Source organism: Staurois parvus, unplaced genomic scaffold, assembly GCF_062004578.1.
Source record: "Staurois parvus isolate SC_StPar_1 unplaced genomic scaffold, SC_StPar_1.0 ptg000505l, whole genome shotgun sequence".
Classification (NCBI taxonomy): domain Eukaryota; kingdom Metazoa; phylum Chordata; class Amphibia; order Anura; family Ranidae; genus Staurois; species Staurois parvus.
This window is the reverse complement of record NW_028318301.1, coordinates 3593376-3619675: the sequence shown is the minus strand read 5'-3', so window position 1 is coordinate 3619675 and position 26300 is coordinate 3593376. Positions and strand designations below refer to the sequence as shown.

Here is a 26300-nt window from a genome sequence, read left to right as displayed (position 1 = left end):
TCTGAAAGCAAGAGGAAAAGCAGTGGTGATGTGGAGGGGACTGCTAGGAAACGCAAAGCAATAACCATGGAAACAAAAGTGAAAATAATTGAGAAATTGGAAAGAGGCGAAAAGATGGTAGACATTGCTCGTTCTTATAACATGAATCATTCAACCATTGGCACAATTCTAAAGAACAAGGCCAAGATCATGGAACATGTGAAGTCTGCTGTGCCTATGAAGTCAACAATAACATTGAAAAAGTGTGGTAAAGTGATAGAGGAGATGGAGAAACTTTTCAGTGTGTGGATGCAGGATCAGCATCAGCATCTAGTCCCACTCAGCTTAATGCTTATTCAAGAAATAACAGGGTGAACAGGGTGCATCTTTTACCGCCAGCCATGGATTGTGTAACAGATTCAAGGCTAGAGCCAACCTTCACAATGGAAAAGTAAGTGGTGAGGCTGCCAGCGCAGATACCATAGCTGCCCAAGAATTTCCAGCAACACTTAGAGAAATTATTGGCGAAGGTGCTTATTTACGCCAACAGGTTTTTAACATCGATGAGACAGGACTGTACTGGAAGAGGATGTCAGAAAAAAGTAACATCAGTAGAGAAAAAAAAGTGATGCCAGGCTTCAAAGCAGCAAAGGACAGACTTACTCTGTTCTTTGGTGGCAATGCTTCCGGTGATATGAAACTAAAGCCTCTCTTAGTTTACCATTCAAAGAACCCAAGAGCCCTCAAAAACATAGCTAAGTGCTCTCTACCTGTTTTGCGCAAAAGTAAATCCAAAGCCTGGGTAACACAGGCCATTTTCCAGGACTGGTCTTTCCACCACCTTTTCCCAGAGATAAAAAAATATTGTTTCGTCAGGCAGTGAAGGTTTTTGATGAAACAAGAACAACCTTGCATTACTTTTGGAAGGACTATAACCTCTAAAAGGCCATAAAAAACATCAACTTTGGTTGGCATGAGGTTTCAGCTGTCACTATGAATGGGGTTTGGAAGAACCTTTGACCGCATTTTGTCCATGAAGTTCATGGACTTGAGAAGATAGGTAAGGAGTCCAAAGAAGTCTTCAACAACTTAGTGACCCTTAGCACAAAGCTGGAGCTATATCTGCAAGAGGACAACTTCACTGAACTCCTTGCTGTGCAACATGAGGAGCTTATGAATGAGGACCTGATGGAAATAGAGGCCCATTGAAAAGTCAAAGAGAGCCAAGAGGAAGATGTAACTGAAGAACCAAAGATATTCACAACACAGGAAATGGCAAGGGGATTTTCTTTACTTGAAGAGGCACTATGTTTGAGACACAGGACCCCAACGTAGACCGTAGGTTGCAGCAGCCCTTCAGAATGCCACCCAGTGCTACAGAGTCATCTATGATGAGAAAAAAAAGATACTACTCAGACATCACTGAATCATTTTTTCCAGAGGGTAGACAGAATTGATTCCATCAAAAAACCTGTGTCATCAACATCAGGTGTGAGTGAAATTTCATCTTGTCCTCCATCTCCTATTATTGATGATCCTTCAACTCCATCAACATCAGGTATGGGCCAAATTCCATCTTGCACTACATCTCCTATTGTTGATGATCCTTCAGCTCCACCACTTCCCACCTACCCTCCCTCCTCCAGTTAGTAACTCTCTCCACTGTATGCCAGTTGTGGTACTGTACCACCATTTTAAGGAAACTGTAAAAGTAAAAATAGTTTATTTACAGTATTTTTGTGTGTGTTTGTTTTTTTATGCTTTACATTGTATATTTGTGTCAAAGGTGTATAAGTCTCACTTTGTAGGACTTACAAACAAATCCGATTTACGAACTCGTTCACAAGTCAGGGACTTACTGTATTGATTCTAGGAAATGTTTCAAAGAGCTAGCACAACATTTCATATCAGTGTGCTAGTATCTGTGTCTCAAACATTTACTATATTTCCCATGATTCAAAGACAGCAGGCAAGAAACAGGCATGTCGAACAAGAAAGATGCGTGTTAAGACATAGGCACACCCAATATGTGCAGAGTAGATGGAGACTAGGGGGTTAATGTACCAAAACTGATGAGTGCAAAATTCCTTGATATTACAGTGTCACACCGTAGGCCAATCAAGGACAAGACACAAAGAGTGATTTTCTTTTTTGGTTCGAGTTTCTTAGCCATGTTGCCTTCCCCTAGCTGGAAAGCTTAAAATGGTATTTCCCCTAGTGCACTGCTCCAGTAAATATCAAATGTGCACACAGTAACAATAAAATAGAATACAATAGACATAAAATACAACAAACATAAAAGCTTAACTGCAGTTTAACCAAAAAAATAAGAGAACCACCTAATTGAAAAATGTTTTTCATAATTTCTTTTCATTTATAAAGCAACTCATACTCAACAAGGCCAATACACACAGGACTTCTCCAGGACTTCCTCCATCCTCTGGAACTCACTACCCCAATCCATCAGACTGTCACCTACCCTCCTCACCTTTAGGCGCACCCTGAAAACCCATCTCTTCAGGGAAGCCTACCCCACCCTCACCTAACAGCCGATCTCCTCCACTCCTCCTACCACTCCATCCCCCACAGCCACTTCCTCCTGTACCACTATCCCCTCCCTCCTAGATGGTAAGCTCGAAAGAGCAGGGCCCTCAAACCCCTTGTGGATTGTTTTGTTACTGTATTGTCTCATGTTCTGTCCCCCACTATAATGTACAGTGCTGAGCAACCATTTTGGTGCTATATAAATACTGAATAATAAATATATATATATATATATATATTTTTTTCCAATCAGCAAAGACAAAATATTGCTCAACATACATAGTGCATATAAAAACAAGAAATCATAAAACCATATTCAAAACAATAGAAATACTATAAATATACAGTTTTGTGACATATAGAACCTGATTTACTAATGTGCCTAGGCGCATTTCCGTGGGCTAACATCTACTTTTTAATAGCGACCATCTACTTTTAGACGGCAAAGACATTTACAAAAGAAAGCGTCAACAAGTAGACGCAAAATCGAATTTACTAACCAGGCACAATCCAGGAATCAGTCTCAAAAAGCAGACTTGCTAAGAAGCACATCTAACACCACGGAAAATCACTGCAGAGACATGTTCACATTGAAATTTGCTTTCCCAAATATCGGGACTTCACTTTAAACAATATCTTAAATTTCAAAAAAATTTTAAAATGTGTAAAAAACAGTTTTTTAAACGAAGTTATGACAGTGAAGAACTAGACGCTTTTCCAGCGTCTATGGACAGATTTTAGCCGTCTGCCGTGGGCGCTTTCTTTTTAGACGCTGTTTAATAGTAAATCTCAGTGTGGAGTCCTCTGACAGACGGCACTTTATCGCGTCTTGTCAGGACCGGAGCTGTGGAACGGACAGGCAGGCCTAATGGCAGGGTCACGCACCAACTGACGACAACGACCACCCACAGACCGGAGTCTAAGTCCCAGGCTGCCCTTCACCAGGGCCCCTGATGGTGGGGATGGACTTGACGCAGCCAGGGACCAGGTCGCGGCCCTCGAGACACCCCAGCTGCGGTAATGGCCACCGCCAATGGCGTATAGCTGGTAGGAACCAGAAGACAATAGCGTAGTTGGGCAGGCCGGGTCGATAACAACGGGACAGACAGTACAGAACGGTAGACAAGAATAACAGGTCACAAGCCGGGTTCAGCAACGGGAGGTCAGATAAAGGGATAACGCAGAGAATAGTCTAGTCAAAAGCCGAGTCAGTTTCCAGGAGAGCCACGAGAGTATAAACAGAGCTTGTTGCAACACGAACATACAATACACGAATGCAAAGGGCACATGCGGACAACAGGCTTATATGTTATCAACCACACCCCTCTGGGGGATGGACCGCAGAGGCCTGAAGACATAAAAGACTCCCACCATGCTCTGCAGAAATCCAAGATGAATGCTAGCACATGGAGCAGCATAACCTCTGGGAAAAGGTAGGACCTTGACACGTCTACTGTGTTTAACAAACAGCACTATTTGTAGCTAGGCATATCTTTATGTATTCTAATTTGATTTACTTAGATCTATAGATTCTGTTTTTGTTTCTTATCCTTTATAATTATTTCTGTAATTATTTTGCATATTTCGAAGGTCTATATAATATATATTTTGACAGCTGAATCTAAAAATAAAGGTCTGCAATTAAAAAAAAAAAATGGCGTGGGGTCCCCCCTCTCATCCACACCAAGCCTTCGGGTCTGGTATGGATCTTAAGGGGTAACTCCACGCCAGGTCAGGAAAGACGAGTGAGCGCCCCCCCCCCCCCTCCTGAACCATACCAGGCCACATGCCCTCAACATGGGGGGGTGCTTTAGGGCAAGGGGGGCTCCCCCCCAAAGCACCTTGTTCCCATGTTGATGGGGACAAGGGCCTCTTCCCCACAACCCTGGCCGGTGGTTGTGGGGGTCTGTGGGCGGGGGGCTTATCAGAATCTGGAAGCCCCCTTTACCAAGGGGGCCCCCAGATCCTGACCCCCCCCTACGTGAATGAGTATGAGGTACATGGTACCGCTACTAATTCACAAAAAAACCCAAAGTGTAGTGTAAAAAAAACACAGGACACGGTCTTTGACAAGTCCTTTAATAAAAGAAAGTCTCCTGAAGTAGATCCAACATCAATCACGGTGTAAGGCACCAGCGACCCAAAAAAAAAAAAGGTTCCGCTCTTGACGCTGGCTGCTCAGCCTTCTGCTGTGAGTTTGGGTGACAGTTCTTAAATATGTAAGGGGTGGGGCTACCCGGGGACATCACACATGTGATCCTACCCCATGTGACATCATTGATGTCACATGGGGCGGGGTCACTCAGATGATGGAGAGAGAGAGAAAAGGATTTTTAAAAAAATGTATAAATAATGGCATGAGTCCCCCTCCAAATCCATAACAGACCCTTACCCGAGCATGCAGATACCACATGCTTTCAAAGATTTATTTCCTTTCTTGAATTGCCTGCTTGGTTCACAACAGATGCGATTTAAAATTGTGCTTTTTGTTGGCAATTTCACCATGTTTTCTTTAGATTTATCAATGAGTTATTGTGTTTTCAATTGTGTTTTGCATTGCGATTTCTATTGTAGTCTATATGTGAAATCGCTACAAAATGCAGAAAAAGTTAGACAAGAACTATTTTTGAAATTGTGCTGCAGCAAATCGCTTACATTAAGACACTCACATTCATTAGATCCGATATAAGGTACAAATTCAATTACTAAATCGCACCTGAAATCATGCACCCTGGATGCGCCTTGGCAAGCAGTTTGCATGCCCTGCGACTTGCAGATTGCATGCCAAATTGCACCCGATGTGACCGGGGGCTAACACCACAGTCTGATCTAATCCAATTTGGAAATTGGGCAACTTACAGTGAAGTCGTACAAATATAAGGTGCAGCGCTAAGCAAAAAAACATATAGATGCAACAAAAACCATATAATGAATAAAATGGTGATAAATGAAATCTGTATAAAGTGCAATATCACATGTCACCAATGCTGACCTCTAGTAAATAAATGTCCGAAGATGCAAGATGTATAAAGGCCACGTGAGGATCTGATCCTTAAATAGGTGCGTGGAGGACTTGATCCGAGGTGGCAGATGATAAGAGGTAAATAAATAGATTGCGCACTCACCAGAAGTGCGTAAATATTACGCCTTTGAGATATGCCTGTCTCACCAGGTATAAATCAGGTTATCTGCATCATCGTCAAGGTCAGGATCCTGTACACCTTCTGGTCACGTCTAGGATAGGGTGCTCAGATGCATATCACATTCAAAGGTCCCCTAGGGTGCAGGTTCATATAGAATTCAGGATGGCCACCAGCGGTGGCTAAACATCCAGTAACATTAGCTCCTCTGATGCATTTCGTGCTATGCACATCATCATAGGGTGCTGGGCTTACAGTGTGGACATTCTGATACTCATATTTATGTTTGAAAATGGCGCCCGCGATTATCACGGCCGTCATTTTGCCGGCTATTCGCCCATGCGCGGTGCGGTCGGCACCATTTTGCCATAAATCACAGAGGCAAGGAAAGACTATGATGTCTCCTGTAGATGCGCGCACACCACGGCGCCATTTTCTTGGCGGTAATCAGACGCCAAGAAGTAATGCTGAGAGATCCTGTCAGCAAACATGCTCCAAAGAAAGCGATATAGTTACCATATAATATGAATGGCAATACAGTTATTTAGTGTGAACCTCTGGGGGAATGATAAAGCATACAGTGATTATATGCAGAAACATCCCCCAAAAAATTACACATATCTGTTGAGGTGACAATCATACCGATATGTGTAAATATCAAGGTAAAAAATAAAACAATTTTCCCATATTGACATCAGATGAAGGATGTCAATCTAGAATGCTTGCTGTAAAAACTGAATGGTATATAGGTCAGAAAATAAAAAGTAAAATACATAAGAATATAACTTAATAAAATTCCAAATAAATTCTCCGACCACCACCTCCTCACGTTCTCCATCTCCCCTTCCCCTAACCCCCCCCCAGGCGCCAAACCATCGCCAGCCACAACCTCCGCAACCTGAACCCAGCCCCCCTCCACTCAGCTGCCGACCGCCTACACGACAGCATCCCGTCACTGTCATGTCCTGACCTAGCCACCACCACATACAACGACTCACTGTCATCTGCCCTAGACTCCCTGGCACCCCTAACCACACACAACATCAAACCTAGACCGCTTCAACCATGGCAGAAGGACCATACTAAATGCCTCAAACGTCGCAGTCGCGCGCTGGAGAGACTATGGCGCAAAACCAGGTGCCCTCGTGCGTTCTCCCTCTACAAATCTGCCTTCCTCACCTACACCTCCTCCCTCCACGCCGCCAAGCAGGCCTACTTCGTAAACCTGATCAACACCCTCTCCACCTGCCCTCGCCGACTCTTCTCCACCTTCAACTCCCTGCTCGTTCCCCCGCCTCCTCCACTCAGTACCTCACTCACCGCCATGAGATTGCCACCCATTTCCACAACAAGATTGACGCAATCCGTAAGGACATAGTCAACTCGCAATCTACCTCCCCACCTAGCCTCCTCATCACCCCCTCATCCCCTCCTCTGACCTCGCTACCGCACTGCCCCCTACCTCACCCAAGGCCCAGCTTACCATAACCCCCCCAGCACTGCACTTCTTCAGCCCTGCTACCACTGAGGAAGTCACCAGAGCCTTCTCAGAAGCCCGCCTCACTACCTGCCCCCTGGACCCTATCCCCTCTCAACTCCTCCGGTCACCCCCCTCCTCCCTCATCCGCTCCCTCACCCACATCTTCAATCTCTCCCTCTCTACTGGTGCATTCCCCTCCCCCCTAAAGCATGTGCACATCACCCCCATACTCAAAAAGCCCTCCCTGGACCCCACAGACCCAAACAACCTCAGACCCATCTCCCTGCTGCCACTCATTTCCAAACTCCTTGAGCGCTTAGTCCACATTCGCCTGAGCGCCCACCTAACTGACAACAACCTCCTTGACCCACTACAGTCCGGCTGCCATCCCCAACACTCCACCGAAACCGCCCTCCTCAAAATCACTAACGACCTACTAATCGCCAAAGCCAAAGGCGACTACTCTGTCCTCCTTCTCCTGGACCTCTACGTGGCCTTCGACACAGTTGATCACCCGCTCCTCCTTAATGAACTACTCTCCCTTGGCATCAAAGACACCGCTCTCTCCTGGTTCTCCTCTTACCTATCCCGACGCTCCTTCAGCGTTTCTTACAACGGTGCCACCTCCCCTTCCCTCCCCCTCTCTGTTGGGGTCCCCCAAGGCTCTGTCCTTGGACCCCTTCTCTTTTCCATCTACACCTCCTCCCTTGGCAAACTCATACACTCCCATGGCTTCAACTATCACCTCTACGCTGATGACACTCAAATCTACCTCTCCACCCCTCTCCTCACCCCCACAGTCTCCGCCCGCATCACTCACCTCCTAAACGATATCTCAGACTGGATGTCGCTCCATTTCCTCAAGCTTAACCTCTCCAAAACCGAGCTCCTCGTCTTTCCCCCTGCCCACGCCCCCCCCCCATCCTATTCATCACTACCAACAACACCACCATCAATCCCACCCAGCAAGCCAAAGTCCTTGGCGTCACTCTGGACTCAAACCTTTCCTTCCAACCTCATGTCAAATCACTTACAAACACATGCAGGCTCCACCTCCGCAACATCGCCAAGATACGCTCCTTCCTTAACGCAGACACCACTAAACTACTTGTTCACTCCCTGATTATCTCACGCCTTGACTACTGCAACTCCCTTCTCACCGGCCTACCCCAGTGCAGGCTCTCCCCGCTTCAGACCATCCTGAACTCAGCGGCTAGACTCATCCACCTCACCAGCCGCTCTACCTCTGCCACCCCCACGGTCATTCCCTCCACTGGCTCCTGGTTGCCCAATGCATCAAATTCAAACTACTGACTCTGACCTACAAAGCCATTCACAGCACTGCCCCTACCTACCTCACCAACCTGATTCGCAAGTACCACCCTACCCATACCCTTCGCTCCTCACAGGACCTCCTTCTGTCTTGCTCCCTGGTCTCCTCCTCCCACGCACGACTGCAAGACTTCTCCAGGTCCTCCCCCATCCTCTGGAACTCACTGCCCCAATCCATCAGATTGTCGCCTTCCCTCTTCACCTTCAGGCACTCCCTGAAAACCCACCTCTTCAGGGAAGCCTACCCCACCCTTACCTAACAGCCGTCCTCCTTCATTTATCCTACCACTACATCCCCCACAACCACTTCCTCCTGTGCCACTACCCCCTCCCTCCTAGATTGTAAGCTCGAAAGAGTAGGGCCCTCTAACCACCCGTGTGCTGTTTGTTGTTGCTGTGCTGTTTCATGTATTGTCCCCCCCTCTATTGTACAGCGCTGAGCAAACCCTTTGGCGTTATATAAATGCCATGTAATAATAACAATAATAATGACATAAGAAGGGATTAAAATGTGATGACAAAACCTCAAATAAAATAAAATACATATACAGGTGAACAAAATTATGTATATAAAAAAGTGTATATAGAGAGAGAGAGAGAGAGAGAGAGAGAGAGAAAATATAAAATATAAAGTATATGTATGGCATTGCAATTTAAAATATAATTTATATAATATAAATATATACTCTGATAAAGAAACCAAAATAGAGGGTATAAAAAGCCCATATATCATAAGATGGATAACAAGTGAAAAAAATATTAAAAACCGAAAAAGTGAAAAAATGTGTAATAAAATGGAATAAAGGCCCAAATACAATGCTATCTAACGTATCACTAGCTGTTGTCTATAAAACAATTTAGATCAAAATCGATATTCAGTCCTTTGGGATGTAAGAAACTCAATTCATATATCCATTTAGATTCTAATTGCGACACAGCTCTCCTAATATTCGACCCTCTCCAATGGGTGTTAATTCCTATACCCATAAAAATGAGTGAGGATGGGTCTTTGTTGTGTCGCCTTTTATAATGGTGTGATAGGGAATGTTCTTTATACCCTTTTTTAATATTACTAACATGTTCCCTAAGTCTATCCTTTAGGCATCTTGTAGTACGTCCTGCATATTGTAATTTACAAGGACATTGGAGAAGATAGACCACATTTTTACTAGTACATGTAATAAAATCATCTATGTTATAAGTAGTACCCTTTGCAGTAGAGTTAAAGCTATAACTTTTCTTGGTGAACTTGCTACATCTACAAATTACACATTTTTTTGCAAGGGTGGAAACCTTTTAGGTTAGAGAATAACGTGATTTTCTTTGGAGGTTAGGAGATATTTTATTCTTAAGTGAAGTAGCTTTTCTGAATGTTATCTCAGGTTTCTCTTGTAGTATAATATTAAGTACGGGATCAGACTTCAAAATTTTCCAATTATTATTAATTATTTTTGTTATGGCTTTATGTTGAATAGAATAGCCCGTAACAAAAGGGCAGACTTTCTTAGGTCTTAGTACAGTCTCATTGCTTAACATGGTATTTCTATTTGATCTGCCTATTTCTTCCATCACTTGATCAAGTTCAGGTTCACCATACCCTTTCTCTAAAAATGTATTTTTAATAGTTGACGCTTGTTTCTGCTAAGTAGTGACATCAGTGCAGTTGCGCCTGATTCTGGAGAATTGAGAATTCTGGAGAATTTAGGTATGTTACATAACCAGCTGGGATGGTGGCAGCTGTTTGTTGGAATATGACTATTCCGGTTTGTTAGTTTAAAATACGTTTCTATCATAATTCTGCCATCATGGTTAATTAAGGTCAGATCCAGAAAATTAACACTATTTTTACTATAATTAAAAGTTAATTTAATATTCAATGTGTTAAAATTCAAAGTAGTAAAATAATTTAAAAGAGACTGTTCTTCCCCGTTCCAAAAGAGGATAATGTCATCTATATATCTTTTATAAAAAGAAAGTTCAGGCCAATCCCTGGCAAGGTATCTTTAACCTTAGCAATGTATCTTTAACGATGCAGGAACTGGAGCTTTTAAATAAGGGCCTTAAATTTGCCCCAAAAACATTGCTTAATAAATTCCAGACCTATAGCGATATTAGGAAATATGTTAGGCAATTATCCCTCAAAAAATATTTTTATAATAAACCTGCTGTACCAAATATACAAAATACCATGACTATTCACTCCAACCTAAGAAATGCTTCTACTTTCAATCCTCCGCCTTAAACTAACACTTATATCAATGCCTTTCGGGATAGAGTTAGAATCCTTGAAAATAAAACCGGTTAATAGATATGACCCTTCCAGAAAGGCTATTGAATCCTACTTGAAAGAAAGAATCTAGTGATACGCCTGGCCGATAAGGGAGGGGTAGTTGTTCTAAACAAATCGAATTATGTGAAGGAAGTATATAACATTTTAGATGATAAAGAAACATACTTACCTTTATCTAAGAACCCTCTGGGACAATATAAGAAAACACTAAAAACTATTATTCAACAAGGGTATGATGATCACTTTCTGACTAAAAGAGAAAAACTTTATCTCTGCCCAACAGCACCCAGACTCCCTGTCATGTACATCCTTCCAAAGATGCATAAAAATCCCCTTAATCCTCCTGGTAGGCCAATCATCAGCGGCATAGGATCGCTTTTTCTAGAGTCGGCGAATATATCGACCATTTCTTACAGCCGCTGGTTATTAAAACCCCTGCTTATCTAAAAGATACAAAGCAGGTACTCCAGGAGATTAGTAATATTACCACAGACACATCTACATTTCTTGTGACAGCCGATGTGACCTCTTTATATACAAATATAGAACACTCTGATGGCATGGAGGCGGTAGGTTTCTTTTTAAATGATTTTAACGCTATGTCTGTCCCACAGAAAGATTTCATTTTAACCCTATTAGAGTTTGCGATGACCAAAAACTATTTCTGGTTTAATCATCATTTTTATCTTCAAACTAAAGGCGTTGCAATAGGGGCTAAGTTTGCCCCCAGCCTGGCCAACCTTTTTATGGCCACGTGGGAGGAGGATGTCATCTATGCCAGGGATTGGCCTGAACTTTCTTTTTATAAAAGATATATAGATGACATCCTCCTCTTTTGGAACGGGGAAGAACAGTCTCTTAAATTTTTTTACTACTTTAAATTTTAACACATTGAATATTAAATTAACTTTTAATTATAGTAAAAGTAGTATTAATTTTCTGGATCTGACCTTAATTAACCATGATGGCAGAATTATGACAGAAACGTATTTTAAACTAACAGACAGGAATAGTTATATTCAGACAGACAGCTGTCACCATCCCAGCTGGTTATGTAACATACCTAAAGGTCAATTCTCCAGAATCAGGCGCAACTGCACTGATGTCACTACTTAGCAGAAACAAGCGTCAACTATTAAAAATTAATTTTTAGAGAAAGGGTATGGTGAACCTGATCTTGATCAAGTGATGGAAGAAATAGGCAGATCAAATAGAAATACCATGTTAAGCAATGAGACTGTACTAAGACCTAAGAAAGTCTGCCCTTTTGTTACGGGCTATTCTATTCAACATAAAGCCATAACAAAAATAATTAATAATAATTGGAAAATTTTGAAGTCTGATCCCATATTTATTATTATACTACCAGAGAAACCTGAGATAACATTCAGAAAAGCTACTTCACTTAGGAATAAAATATCTCCTAATATTATAGACCCTCCAAAGAATATCATTAGAGATGAGCGAATTATTCAAAAATTCGATTCGGCTGATTCGCCGAATTTGCGGGAGAAATTCGATTCGATGCGAATTTATTCGCCGCGAATTTAACTTATTAAAAGGGTTTCTAGGCTTCAGAGAGCCTTTATATTAGTGCAGAACACTGTACCTTTAATTTAAATGCCCTTGGAGTCTGCTGGGGAAGAGAAATAATACTGTCAGTCAGTATGACATGCAGATGAGTGCCGTCGATCTTAGAATCACCGCACACTTCACTCATTTGGGCAGTCACGGGGCACGACGAAGAAGAAGAAGAAGAAGAATGAAAAGAAGAATGAAAAGAAGAAGAAGAATGAAAAGAAGAAGAAGAAGAATGAAAAGAAGAAGAATGAAAAGAAGAAGAAGAAGAATGAAAAGAAGAATGAGAAGAAGAATGAAAAGAAGAATGAAAAGAAGAATAAAAAGAAGAAGAAGAATGAAAAGAAGAATGAAAAGAAGAATGAAAAGAAGAATGAAAAGAAGAATGAAAAGAAGAATGAAAAGAAGAATGAAAAGAAGAATGAAAAGAAGAAGAAGAAGAATGAAAAGAAGAAGAAGAAGAATGAAAAGAAGAAGAATGAAAAGAAGAAGAATGAAAAGAAGAATGAAAAGAAGAAGAAGAATGAAAAGAAGAAGAAGAAGAATGAAAAGAAGAATGAAAAGAAGAAGAAGAAGAAGAATGAAAAGAAGAATGAAAAGAAGAATGAGAAGAGGAATGAAAAGAAGAATGAAAAGAAGAATGAGAAGAATGAAAAGAAGAATGAGAAGAATGAAAAGAAGAATGAAAAGAAGAAGAAGAAGAATGAAAAGAAGAAGAAGAATGAAAAGAAGAAGAATGAAAAGAAGAATGAAAAGAAGAAGAATGAAAAGAAGAAGAAGAAGAATGAAAAGAAGAAGAAGAAGAATGAAAAGAAGAAGAAGAAGAATGAAAAGAAGAAGAAGAAGAATGAAAAGAAGAATGAGAAGAATGAAAAGAAGAATGAAAAGAAGAAGAAGAATGAAAAGAAGAAGAATGAAAAGAAGAAGAATGAAAAGAAGAAGAAGAAGAATGAAAAGAAGAAGAAGAAGAATGAAAAGAAGAAGAAGAAGAATGAAAAGAAGAAGAAGAAGAATGAAAAGGAGAAGAAGAAGAATGAAAAGAAGAAGAAGAAGAATGAAAAGAAGAAGAAGAAGAATGAAAAGGAGAAGAAGAAGAATGAAAAGAAGAAGAAGAAGAATGAGAAGAAGAATGAAAAGAAGAATGAGAAGAAGAATGAAAAGAAGAATGAGAAGAATGAAAAGAAGAATGAAAAGAAGAATGAAAAGAAGAATGAGAAGAATGAAAAGAAGAATGAAAAGAAGAATGAAAAGAAGAATGAAAAGGAGAAGAAGAAGAATGAAAAGAAGAAGAAGAAGAATGAGAAGAAGAATGAAAAGAAGAATGAGAAGAAGAATGAAAAGAAGAATGAGAAGAATGAAAAGAAGAATGAAAAGAAGAATGAAAAGAAGAATGAAAAGAAGAATGAAAAGAAGAATGAAAAGAAGAATGAAAAGGAGAAGAAGAAGAATGAAAAGAAGAATGAGAAGAAGAATGAAAAGAAGAATGAAAAGAAGAATGAAAAGAAGAAGAATGAAAAGAAGAAGAAGAATGAAAAGAAGAATGAAAAGAAGAAGAATGAAAAGGAGAAGAAGAAGAATGAAAAGAAGAAGAATGAAAAGAATGAAAAGAAGAATGAAAAGAAGAAGAAGAATGAAAAGAAGAATGAAAAGAAGAATGAAAAGAAGAATGAAAAGAAGAAGAAGAAGAATGAAAAGAAGAATGAGAAGAAGAATGAAAAGAAGAATGAGAAGAATGAAAAGAAGAATGAAAAGAAGAAGAAGAATGAAAAGAAGAAGAATGAAAAGAAGAAGAATGAAAAGAAGAATGAAAAGAAGAAGAAGAATAAGAATGAAAAGAAGAAGAAGAATGAAAAGAAGAAGAAGAATGAAAAGAAGAAGAAGAAGAAGAAGAATGAAAAGAAGAATGAGAAGAATGAAAAGAAGAATGAAAAGAAGAAGAAGAATGAAAAGAAGAATGAGAAGAAGAATGAAAAGAAGAATGAAAAGAAGAATGAAAAGAAGAATGAAAAGAAGAAAAAGAATGAAAAGAAGAATGAAAAGAAGAAGAATGAAAAGAAGAAGAAGAATGAAAAGAAGAAGAAGAATGAAAAGAAGAAGAATGAAAAGAAGAAGAAGAATGAAAAGAAGAATGAGAAGAAGAATGAAAAGAAGAAGAATGAAAAGAAGAATGAAAAGAAGAAGAAGAAGAATGAAAAGAAGAAGAAGAATGAAAAGAAGAATGAAAAGAAGAAGAAGAAGAAGAAGAAGAATGAAAAGAAGAAGAAGGAAAAGAATAATGAAAAGAAGAAGAAGAAGAATGAAAAGAAGAAGAAGAAGAATGAAAAGAAGAATGAAAAGAAGAAGAATGAAAAGAAGAAGAAGAATGAAAAGAAGAATGAAAAGAAGAAGAAGAATGAAAAGAAGAATGAAAAGAAGAAGAAGAATGAAAAGAAGAATGAAAAGAAGAAGAAGAATGAAAAGAAGAAGAAGAAGAATGAAAAGAAGAAGAAGAAGAATGAAAAGAAGAAGAAGAAGAATGAAAAGAAGAAGAAGAAGAATGAAAAGAAGAAGAAGAATGAAAAGAAGAAGAAGAATGAAAAGAAGAATGAGAAGAATGAAAAGAAGAATGAAAAGAAGAATGAGAAGAATGAAAAGAAGAAGAAGAATGAAAAGAAGAAGAAGAATGAAAAGAAGAATGAAAAGAAGAAGAAGAATGAAAAGAAGAAGAATGAAAAGAAGAAGAAGAAGAAGAATGAAAAGAAGAAGAAGAAGAATGAAAAGAAGAAGAAGAATGAAAAGAAGAAGAATGAAAAGAAGAATGAAAAGAAGAAGAAGAAGAATGAAAAGAAGAAGAATGAAAAGAAGAATGAAAAGAAGAAGAAGAAGAATGAAAAGAAAAAGAAGAATGAAAAGAAGAAGAATGAAAAGAAGAAGAATGAAAAGAAGAAGAAGAATGAAAAGAAGAATGAGAAGAAGAATGAAAAGAAGAATGAGAAGAAGAATGAAAAGAAGAATGAAAAGAAGAATGAGAAGAATGAAAAGAAGAATGAAAAGAAGAAGAAGAAGATTGAAAAGAAGAATGAAAAGAAGAATGAGAAGAATGAAAAGAAGAATGAGAAGAATGAAAAGAAGAATGAGAGAATGAAAAGAAGAAGAAGAATGAAAAGAAGAAGAAGAAGAATGAAAAGAAGAATGAAAAGAAGAAGAAGAATGAAAAGAAGAAGAAGAATGAAAAGAAGAATGAAAAGAAGAAGAAGAATGAAAAGAAGAAGAAGAATGAAAAGAAGAAGAGGAAGAATGAAAAGAAGAATGAAAAGAAGAAGAAGAATGAAAAGAAGAAGAAGAAGAATGAAAAGAAGAAGAATTCCAGTACAGCAAAAAGTGTATCTGCAGAGAGCTCCGCTATTTCTGACAGTTCTCTGACAGTTCCTTCACATTTACAGCGGTTGAAACATTGTATCTATTTATTTCCGAATAAAAACATCTGTATCCTAAATGGAAACAAATAGATACAATGTTTCAACCGCTGTAAATGAACTGTCAGAACTGTCAGAAATAGCGGAGCTCTCTGCAGTGACACTTTTGCCGGCTGATCGGGAAAAATTCGATTCGTGCACCCGAAGTTTGCTAAAATTCGGATTCGATGCGAATCGAATTTTTCCTGATATTCGAAACGAATTCCACTTCGCCAGGTTCGATTCGCTCATCTCTAAATATCATGTTATTCTCTAACCTAAAAGGTTTCCACCCTTGCAAAAAAATGTGTAATTTGTAGATGTAGCAAGTTCACCAAGAAAAGTTATAGCTTTAACTCTACTGCAAAGGGTACTACTTATAACATACAGTTGTGACCAAAATTATTCAACCCCCACTGAAATTGAGTGTTTTGGCCAGTTTGACATTGCTTTTGATCATTCAGTCATCTTGCTTACATTTACATTAAAGAGGCACTTGTAGGTCAGACAAATATAACATAACAGTTATAATGAAATAACCACAAATGTCTTTTCTGTGCTCACAGCATTATCAGTTTTATTCAACCCCCAAGTGACATTCAATCTTAGTACTTAGTACAGCATCCTTTTACAGTTATAACAGCTTTTAAACGTGAAGCATAGCTTGACACAAGTGTCTTGCAGCGATCTACGGGTATCTTCGCCCATTCTTCATGGGCAAAGGCCTCCAGTTCAGTCACATTCTTAGGCTTGCGCACTGCAACTGCTTTCTTTAAGTCCCACCAGAGGTTCTCAATCGGATTTAAGTCTGGTGACTGCGATGGCCACTCCAAAATGTTCCAGCCTTTCCTCTGCAACCATGCTCTAGTGGACTTGGAGGTATGCTTGGGATCATTGTCCTGTTGAAAGGTCCAACGTCTCCCAAGCCTCAGGTGTGTGACGGACTGCATCACGTTTCCATCCAATATCTCCTGGTACTGAAGAGAATTCATGGTACCTTGCACACGCTGAAGCTTCCCTGTACCTGCAGAAGCAAAACAGCCCCAAAGCATGATTGACCCTCCACCATGCTTCACAGTAGGCAAGGTGTTCTTTTCATCAAAGGCCTTGTTCTTCCTCCTCCAAACATAGCGTTGATCCATGGGCCCAAACAGTTCTAATTTTGTTTCATCAGTCCACAGAACACTATCCCACAACTTTTGTGGTTTGTCCACATGGCTTTTGGCATACTCTTCTTATTCTTTGGAGACAGCAAGGGGGTACGCCTGGGAGTTCTGGCACGGAGGCCTTCATTACGCAGTGTGCGTCTTATTGTCTGGGCTGAAACTTCTGTACCCACATCTGACAAATCTTTTCTCAGTTCCTCAGCAGTCACACGGGGACTTCTCTCCACTCTACGCTTCAGGTAGCGCACAGCAGTCGAAGTCAGCATCTTCTTTCTGCCACGACCAGGTAGCGTTTCAACAGTGCCCTTTGCCTTGAATTTGCGAATGATGCTTCCTAAGGTGTCTCTTGGTATGTTTAACATCTTTGCAATCTTCTTATAGCCATTGCCCTTCCTGTGAAGAGAAATCACCTCTTCTCTTGTCTTCCTGGACCATTCTCTTGCCTTCACCATGTTTGTAACCACACCAGTAAATGTCTAGAAGGAGCTGAGTATCACAGTCATTTTAAAGCTGCCTAATTGGTGCTTATTATGCTTGATTGCTGCTCGGTGACATCCACAGGTGTTTTCAATACCTGATGGAAAGCACCTGTATGAACCTCTGTTCTTCAGAGTGGTAGTCTTTAAGGGGTTGAATAATTGTGGCAATGAAGAAACCACATAAGAACCATTTACTACTGTATTACATAAACAATTGATGTCATTTTAGTTGCATTTGGGTAGTTACAACGTCCTTGTAGGATTTGATTCTGAATACAATTCCAAATGTACACTATAGTCCCTAAACCCCTTTACAGCATTGGGGGTTGAATAATTTTGGTCACAACTGTAGATGATTTTATTACATGTACTAGTAAAAATGTGGTCTATCTTCTCCAATGTCCTTGTAAATTACAATATGCAGGACGTACTACAAGATGCCTAAAGGATAGACTTAGGGAACATGTTAGTAATATTAAAAAAGGGTATAAAGAACATTTCCTATCACACCATTATAAAAGGCGACACAACAAAGACCCATCCTCACTCATTTTCATGGGTATAGGAATTGTTAACACCCATTGGAGAGGGTCGAATATTAGGAGAGCTGTGTCGCAATTAGAATCTAAATGGATATATGAATTGAATTCCTTACATCCCAAAGGACTGAATATCGATTTTGATCTAAATTGTTTTATAGACAACAGCTAGTGATATGTTAGATAGCATTGTATTTGGGCCTTTATTCCATTTTATTACACATATTTTTTCACATTTTAAGTTTTTAATATTTTATTCACGTTATCCATCTTATGATATATGGGCTTTTTATACCCTCTATTTTGGTTTCTCTATCAGAGTATATATTTATATTATATAAATTATATTTTAAATTGCAACACCATACATATACTTTATATTCTCTCTCTCTCTCTCTCTATATATATATTTTATATACTTTTTTATATACATAATTTTGTCCACCTGTATATGTATTTTATTTTATTTGAGGTTTTGTCATCGCATTTTAATCCCTTCTTATGTCATTATCATTATTATTATTGTTTTTATTTGGAATTTTATGAAGTTATATTCTTATGCATTTTACTTTTTATTTTCTGACCTATATACCATTCAGTTTTTACAGAAAGCATTCTAGATTGACATCCTTCATCTGATGTCAATATGGGAAAATTGTTTTATTTTTTACCTTGATATTTACACATATCGGTATGATTGTCATCTCAACACATATGTGTAAATTATTTTGGGATGTTTCTGCATATAATCATTGTATACTTTATGTTATCATTCCCCAAGAGGTTCACACTAAATAATAACTGTATTGCCATTCATATTATATGGTAACTATATCGCTTTCTTCGGAGCATGTTTGCTGACAGGATCTCTCAGCATTACTTCTTGGTGTCTGATTACCGCCAAGAAAATGGCGCCGCGGTGCACGTGCATCTACAGGAGACATCATAGTCTTTCCTTGCCTCTGTGATCTATGGCAAAATGGCGCCAACACACCGCGCATGTGCGAATAGCCAGCAAAATGGCGGCCGCGATAAGCGTGGGCGCCATTTTCAAATATAAATAGGAGTAGCAGAACGTCCACACTGTAAGCCCAGCACCCTATGATGATGTGCATAGCACAAAATGCGTCAGAGGAGCTACAGTCACTGGACGTTTATTCTATTCTCCTGAATTCTATATGAACCTGCACCATAGGGGACCTTTGAACGTGATATGCATCTGAGCACCCTATCCTAGACATGACCAAAAAGTGTACAGGATCCTGACCTTTACGAGGATGCAGATAACCTGATTTATACCTGGTGAGACAGGCATATCTCAAAAGCGTAATATTTACGCACTTCTGGTGAGTGCGCAATCTATTTACTTATCTCTTATCATCTGCCACCTCGGATCAAGTCCTCCACGCACCTATTTAAGGATCACATCAGATCCTCACGTGGGCTTTATACATCTTGGGGCATTTATTAGAGGTCACCATTGGTGACATGTGATATTGCACTTTATACAGATTTCATTTATCACCATTTTATTCATTATATGGTTTTGCTGCATCTATATGTTTTTCGCTTAGCGCTGCACCTTATATTTGTATGTCATTTGGAAGGTTTTGTTTGGTTGCCTTTTTGGTGCCCTAGCAGCTATCCCTCATTTTCAGATAGCACTCGTATTAACCCTTTATATCTTACAGTGAAGTCGCACAATTTCAAAATCAGATTGGATGTGAATGGAGCCTATAGTGGACAATAGGGTGCAACTTGGCCTAGGATTTGCAAGTCGCCTAGCATGCATATCGCAAATGCACCCGATGTGACTGGGGGCCACCCCGGTCACATCAAAGTGGATTTTGAAGTGGTGTGACTTACACTACTGTCACATCATGTGACTTACAGTGAAGTAGCATGATTTCAAAGTCGGGGGACATGCTGATTTAAACTGCAATTTGCAAGACATCTGACACAGATCTCTCTGCAAATCGCATGAAAAGTAGTGTATTCATTACTTTAGAAATTGTTGCGGCTCCAACCAAGTTTGAACCACACCAATATGAACGCTCTAATAGTGGTCACATTGTGTGCGACTTGGCATGTGATTTGCATGACATGCGACTTGCAAATCGTATGCCAAGTCGCACTCTATTGTCTGCTATTAGAGCGGTCACATGGGTGCGTTTCCGACATTGATTTCTAAAGTAGTACATGTACTATTTTGTGGCGATTTGCATAGATATCTGCGTCAGATGTCTTGCAAATCGCAAGGAAATCTGCATCTTCACTGTAAGTCGCACGATTTCTAAATCGGCTTTGATGTGACGGGGGTGTAAGGCCTTTTCATGTTTGATTTCCTGATTGTTTTTCTGATTCATGGGAAATCCAGCATACTAGCAAAAGTGAATTGACATTATTAGTATTGCATGCGAGATGTGGTCATGTGACTGCCTTAACTCATGCAATAATCTGGAGTGAATTGTGCCCATAATGCCAATAAATATTGCCATGGGGTTCCCTTTCACTTCCCTGTTCAATGTTCTGTTGTATGCTGCACAGGTGCACTTTACTGTGGCTTTCTTTCTGACTCTGATTTGCGGGGCCTGTATACCAAAGGAAGACACAGGTGGGAAGGGAATTAATCAGGTGCAAACACTTTCTCTGACCAAATGAATGACAGTGGTGGGTGTGGCCTATGCTATATAAAAAGTTGCAGTAGTGGGTGATTTTTGTTTTGGAAGAGGCCAGGTTATTTTCTGCAAGTCCTTGCCTGTGGTGGTTTGGGGAGGAAGAGATGATATGGTGAATTGCCCCAGACCACACTCACGCTGTGTTTTGATGTGGGCTGTAAATGTTTTGCATTTTTTTCCTTCTAAGGTGTCTTTGTGTGTTATTGTACAATGATTGTGTGTTTATTATCTTTGCATTGTAATCCTAACACATGTAAATTGCTCTGCTCTTCCAAATCTGCATTGGGCTATAATTTGCTTGCTCTTTTAGACTGAAAAGCAGTTTTCAGACAAACCTGATGAGAAATGTATGTGTGGGGTATTTGGAGAGGTGGGATGTGTTTTATTTTGGCATGTATGTATTTTTAGATTGATATTTTGATCTGCAGCCTGTTTTGTGGATAGATAAGCCTACTACGTGATTCATATTAACCGTTTGTTTCCTGCTGTAACCTGTGAAAGCACAGTTCATTAGAGGTATAATCTTTTCGATTGTAAGCTCTTATGAGCAGGACCGTTCTATTTTAACATCAATCCTGCTTTTTTTTCCCACCAAGAAATTGACTACCTACTTTTTGCTGCTGTCCAAATAAATGTGGAATATGTATTTGATCAATAAACATTTAGACTATGTTTATTTTTGGGGGGTTATTTCATGTTCAAGTTCAATATACTAGCATCCCTAACACTTATATTTTGCGAACTATATAATATGCCCAAATCTAGCTTGTTAGAGTGCACATATGCAAGTATGTGCAAACTAACAAACCAAAAGCACCCTATTGCACCACAAGACCATGTTATGTACCACTGAATAGGTCATGTTTAATGTGCAGCTAGCTATTCTTTATCTACAATCTTCTTACAGTAATAAATTAGGCCCCCAATTTATGTTGACTTTGGGCCTTTACCAGCAAACATATATTCACCAATGTCATATACACAGTAGACCTGCAAACATACATTCACCAATGTCATATACACAATAGAACTGCAAACATATATTTGCGAATGTCATATACACAATGGAGCCGCATGGAAAATTGCTATGGTGTACAAATAAACACCAAGACGGCTGTTGGAGGAGGCGCTAGAGCAGCTGTCATACCAGAAATACGTCATGACATTTGCGGAAGGACGTTTGCGCACACCCGGAAGTGGTAGTGGGGAGAGTTAGTGGATGGGAGTGTAGTTAGGAGAGTTTAGTGGTAATTTGCAAATCTATTTTTTGGCTTTGTGAATTGTTCTTTTGTGGAATTCCAGACCAGATCTGGACATGGCGAGATCGCTGTTCTCGACCGAGGAGCTGATCCTCATTTGCAGGGGAAACATTACAAATAATTGTTGTATTTTCAGTTGAAAACATATCCGTTTCCTAGATACATTGTGGTACATAGCAGAGGTTCAAGGTATTCTGAAGAAGTTATTGTTCTTCCTAACTATACAGGTGGCACAGACACAAGCTGTCATGCCTTCAGCATATTTTTATGTTATGTCCATTGTTAGTTTATTATGCTATGGAATGTAAGGTAAAGTGTAATATCACCATCTAGTGGCTCTTTTGTATCACAATTTATAGATTAGTTTCTGTAGTTACATTGCCATCTAGTGGTTCTTTTGTACTACAGTTTTATAGATTAGTTTCTGCAGTTACACATTTTATTGCTTAAAGGCCACTGTAGTTTTCCCATCATTCTATGGGCTTCACCATGAGGTCTTAGAGACATTTCCTAGCAGCCATCTTTACATCTCCTCCAGAGGACTCCAAACGTATTCAGCTGCAGTTCTGTTGTCAGCCTATCGGAAACATTGCCGATATGTTTAAAAATCCTTTCTAGCTAGACTAGTGTGTCAGGACTGTATATTTTGTATATACTGATTGAATGTTATTTCTTTCATTTGTAATTTTACTCTAACTTCCCTGCAATAAAAGTTGAAAAGAGGACCTAGCACCTGCATCAATGAGTTGTTAAGGGAGGACAGTTATCTGTCTGTCTAATTATACCCGCACCACGTATAGCTGAGGCAGAACACAAGCATACACCCAGGGCCACGGTTAGATATCACGGGGTCCTGTACAGCATACCTGATAGCCCCCACCACCAGAGAAAATATCCAAATTATATTTATAGTAAAAATACACTAAAAACATTAATGGACACAATCCCAACCATATTCTGTGAAATCTAAATGATAAAACTGTACTGAGTTCATAAATAAAGCGGTGTGTGTAATTGAGGTCTTGGGGCTCATTCACATGGGTGCTGTGTCCTGTAGAGTGTGAATCAGTGGTTTGTTTTTGTGGCTGTCGCCGTTTGCAGGCAACCTATGTTAAACTATGGAAATGCTGCAGGTCCTAATTTGACAAGCATGTGGGTGCAGGTGTACAGCCCTGAACACAGTGAGTATTCAGGGCCACTTCCCCATGCCTTCACACCTGTCAGATTAAAACCTGTGTTCATACAGCTGCTGTGGCTCCAGCCACATAAACAACACACTCATTCATGCTGTACAGGCCAGAGGACCTGTCCGAATGTGGCATTTTTTACTTTTTTTTTTTCCACAGTTCATGAATTTCGATGGGCTGCCTAACGTGTGGGAACATGCAAAAAGACTGCAGGCATATCATTTTAAAAGTGTGTTGCACCTAACTGCACAGCAGTGTGGTGCCATGTGTTTTGGTGGCTGTGAATGCGTCTGTGTTTACTAGACGTGTGGAGGTGCAATTGAGTTTTCATCATGGTACCTGCGCACATCTGCAGAGGGCATTGCATTTCTTTGCTGTGCTGGAAAAAACGTGCTCTTGAATGCGTTTCTGCACCACAAATGGTGTGAATAAGTCCTAAGGGCCAGTTCACAGTCTAGATGTGTTCCAGATGCGTTTTTGCATGCACTTTTTTGATGCATGTTTAGCAAGTTCCAGAGCATTTTGGATGCGTTTTTGACGTGTTCCTGTGCATTTTGGATGCATTTTTTACGTGTTCCAGTGTATTTTGGGTGCGTTTTTTACGTCTTCCAGTGCATTTTGGATGCACACGTCCAACAGGGGCGCACCTCAGGAGTACACCAATAGGATGTGTTGGTACAGGAAACGCATTGGGTGGAGCCCTATTGCTATAACTTTCATTACTCCATGTGGATATTTTAAATGGTTACTCGTGACCATTATAATAAAGTATTACACTATTAAGCACCTTTCTGGCTCCTGTGGCTGAGCTAATTCCTCCCCAGGACCATTTTGGCACCCACCCTGATGGATGGATAGATGGAGCTGGATGACTAACCCATAGCTGCTAGCATACCGCTGCACCCCCAGATGTGTGATGTGTATAACCCATGCGCATTAATACTTTTGTTCTGGTGAGTGTACACCCGTCCCAAGGGTGGATTACCCTTCACGAGTGCATGCACTACTGTTCGACACGGATAAACCACACGTGCAATTCATAGGCACTCTCTGAGTTAATACTCTCACACAAAGGACATTCCATTATTCAGGAATCATTATATGAACTTTTTTTAGCACCATTTACCAGTTTACACCATTATTGCACTTATTTGCACTTTGTTGACTTTACATGCATTCATGATTAACATGCATTTATAGCGCTGCACTATTACTTTAACATAGAATAGTTACATGATTAAAGAGAATGAAGATATATAATTATATTGGGAAATTATAACTAGACATTCCCAATTATTTGAGATATGTGTGAAAATGTTTGACATTTGAAAATAGAATGTATGACATTCATTAGGCAATGCATTAGTTGTCTGATCATTTTTGGAGAAACAGCAACCAAAAAAAAAAAAATTAATATAGGTGTGCTTTTTATTTTAAATTATAAGTATTGTCATATGCAAATAGAAAACCATCAACTGGACAAAGCCCGCGGTTGTGCGCCACCTAGCGAACATATCTGGTATTGCATCTAGAAATGTGCCTGACGTGATTCTGGATTTACTAACAGGAAAGAGTCTACAAAGTAGACTCTTTTCAATGAGTTTGCTAGACACCTTTCTGAAGACTGACAGGTCTTGATTGAATTGAGTGTGCCTGAATGTTCAGTGTCTGCTGGTAGACTTAATTCTTAGTAAATCAGGGCCAAAAAGTCTGTGCATATTTTCCAATGCATGCAAATAAATTAGCATGTAAGTGCTCTCCACGTGAATGCCTCCACCACAAGGTCATATAGCCTCTTACCAAATCTATTTGACCTCCTATACATACGGAGGTCAAAATGCTCGTGTGAATAGGCCCATTAGAAGACCATCTACTTCAGTCAGTAGTGTACTCCTGGGGACCAATCCACTTACACCAAGCACCAACAGCTCACCTTAGGCAGGACTAACATTAACCGCCAAGATAATAAAAAGCTCGACTGAATGTCAAACTAAATAGCAGTGGGGTAGCCCATTAACTAGTAGCCGACCGCAGATAGTCGAATGACGGCTGCACTGCGGCCGGCCAGTTCTGGGTAGACGTCATATGACGTCCCACCAGAACGCGCTCTCCTGCGCACCCGGCGATCTCCGTGATCGCTGTGTCCTACGGACACAGCTGATCAAGTGATGTGGTAAAAGGCAAATCACAGCGGCCTTTTACCACCTGATCAGCGGTGTCCAATGACACGCTGATCAGAGGGAAATACAAGTGCCGGTTCTCGGCTGCACTTTCCTCACACTGTCAGATCGTGGGGAAAGTACTGCCGAGATCCGGCAGTTGTCAGAGCGAGGATCGGCACCGATCATCAGGGCACTGATGATCAGTGCCCTGATGATCGGTGCCCAGCAGTGCCACCCGCAAGTTCCGCCCACCTGTGCCCAGCAGTGCACCCACTAACTCTGCCCACCTGTGCCCAGATGATCACCCACCTGTGCCCAGCAGTGCACCCACCTGTGCCCAGCAGTGCATCCAGCTGTGCCACTCTGCAATGTCTCACACCTGTGCCCAGAAGTGCCACCCACCTGTGCCCACCAGTGCCACCCACCTGTGCCCACCAGTGCCACCCACCTGTGCCCACCCACCAGTGCTGCCCACCAGTGCCACCCACCAGCGCAGCCCAGCAGTGCTGCCAGTCAGTGCCACCAGTCAGTGCCCAGCGGTTGTGCCAGTCAGTGCCACCAGTCAGTGCCCAGCAGTGATGCCAGTCAGTGCCGTCTATCAGTACCCATCATCAGTGTCACCTATTAGTGCCACCTATCAGTGCTGCATATTAGTGCCGCCTATCCGTGACACCTCATTAGTACTGCCTATCAGTGCCCTTTAGTGCTGCCTATCAGTGCCCATCAGTGCCGCCTATCAGTGCCCATCAGTGCTGCCTCATCAACGCCCATCAGTGAAGGAGAAAAATTTTATAATAGAAACAAAGAAACTTTTTTTTTTTTTCAAATTTTTTGCAGCTTTTTTATTTATAGCGCAAAAAGTAAAGCGCCCAGTGGCGATTAAATACCACCAAAAGATAGCTCTATTTGTGAGAAAAAAATAATCAAAATTTCATATGGGTACAATGTTGCATGACCGCGCAATTGTCAATCAAAGTGCGGCAGCGCTGAAAGCTGAAAATTGGCCTGGTAAATAAGGGGGTATAAGTGCCTGGTAGGCAAGTGGTTAAGCGA

The 26300-nt window shown here is 40.4% G+C and overlaps 1 protein-coding gene across 4 annotated transcripts in view; it reads right to left on the bottom strand.

Moving 5' to 3' along the window:
• Positions 1 to 26300, bottom strand: part of PC (pyruvate carboxylase) — a 1112699-nt gene that overhangs the window by 505976 nt on the left and 580423 nt on the right. The window lies entirely within an intron of this gene.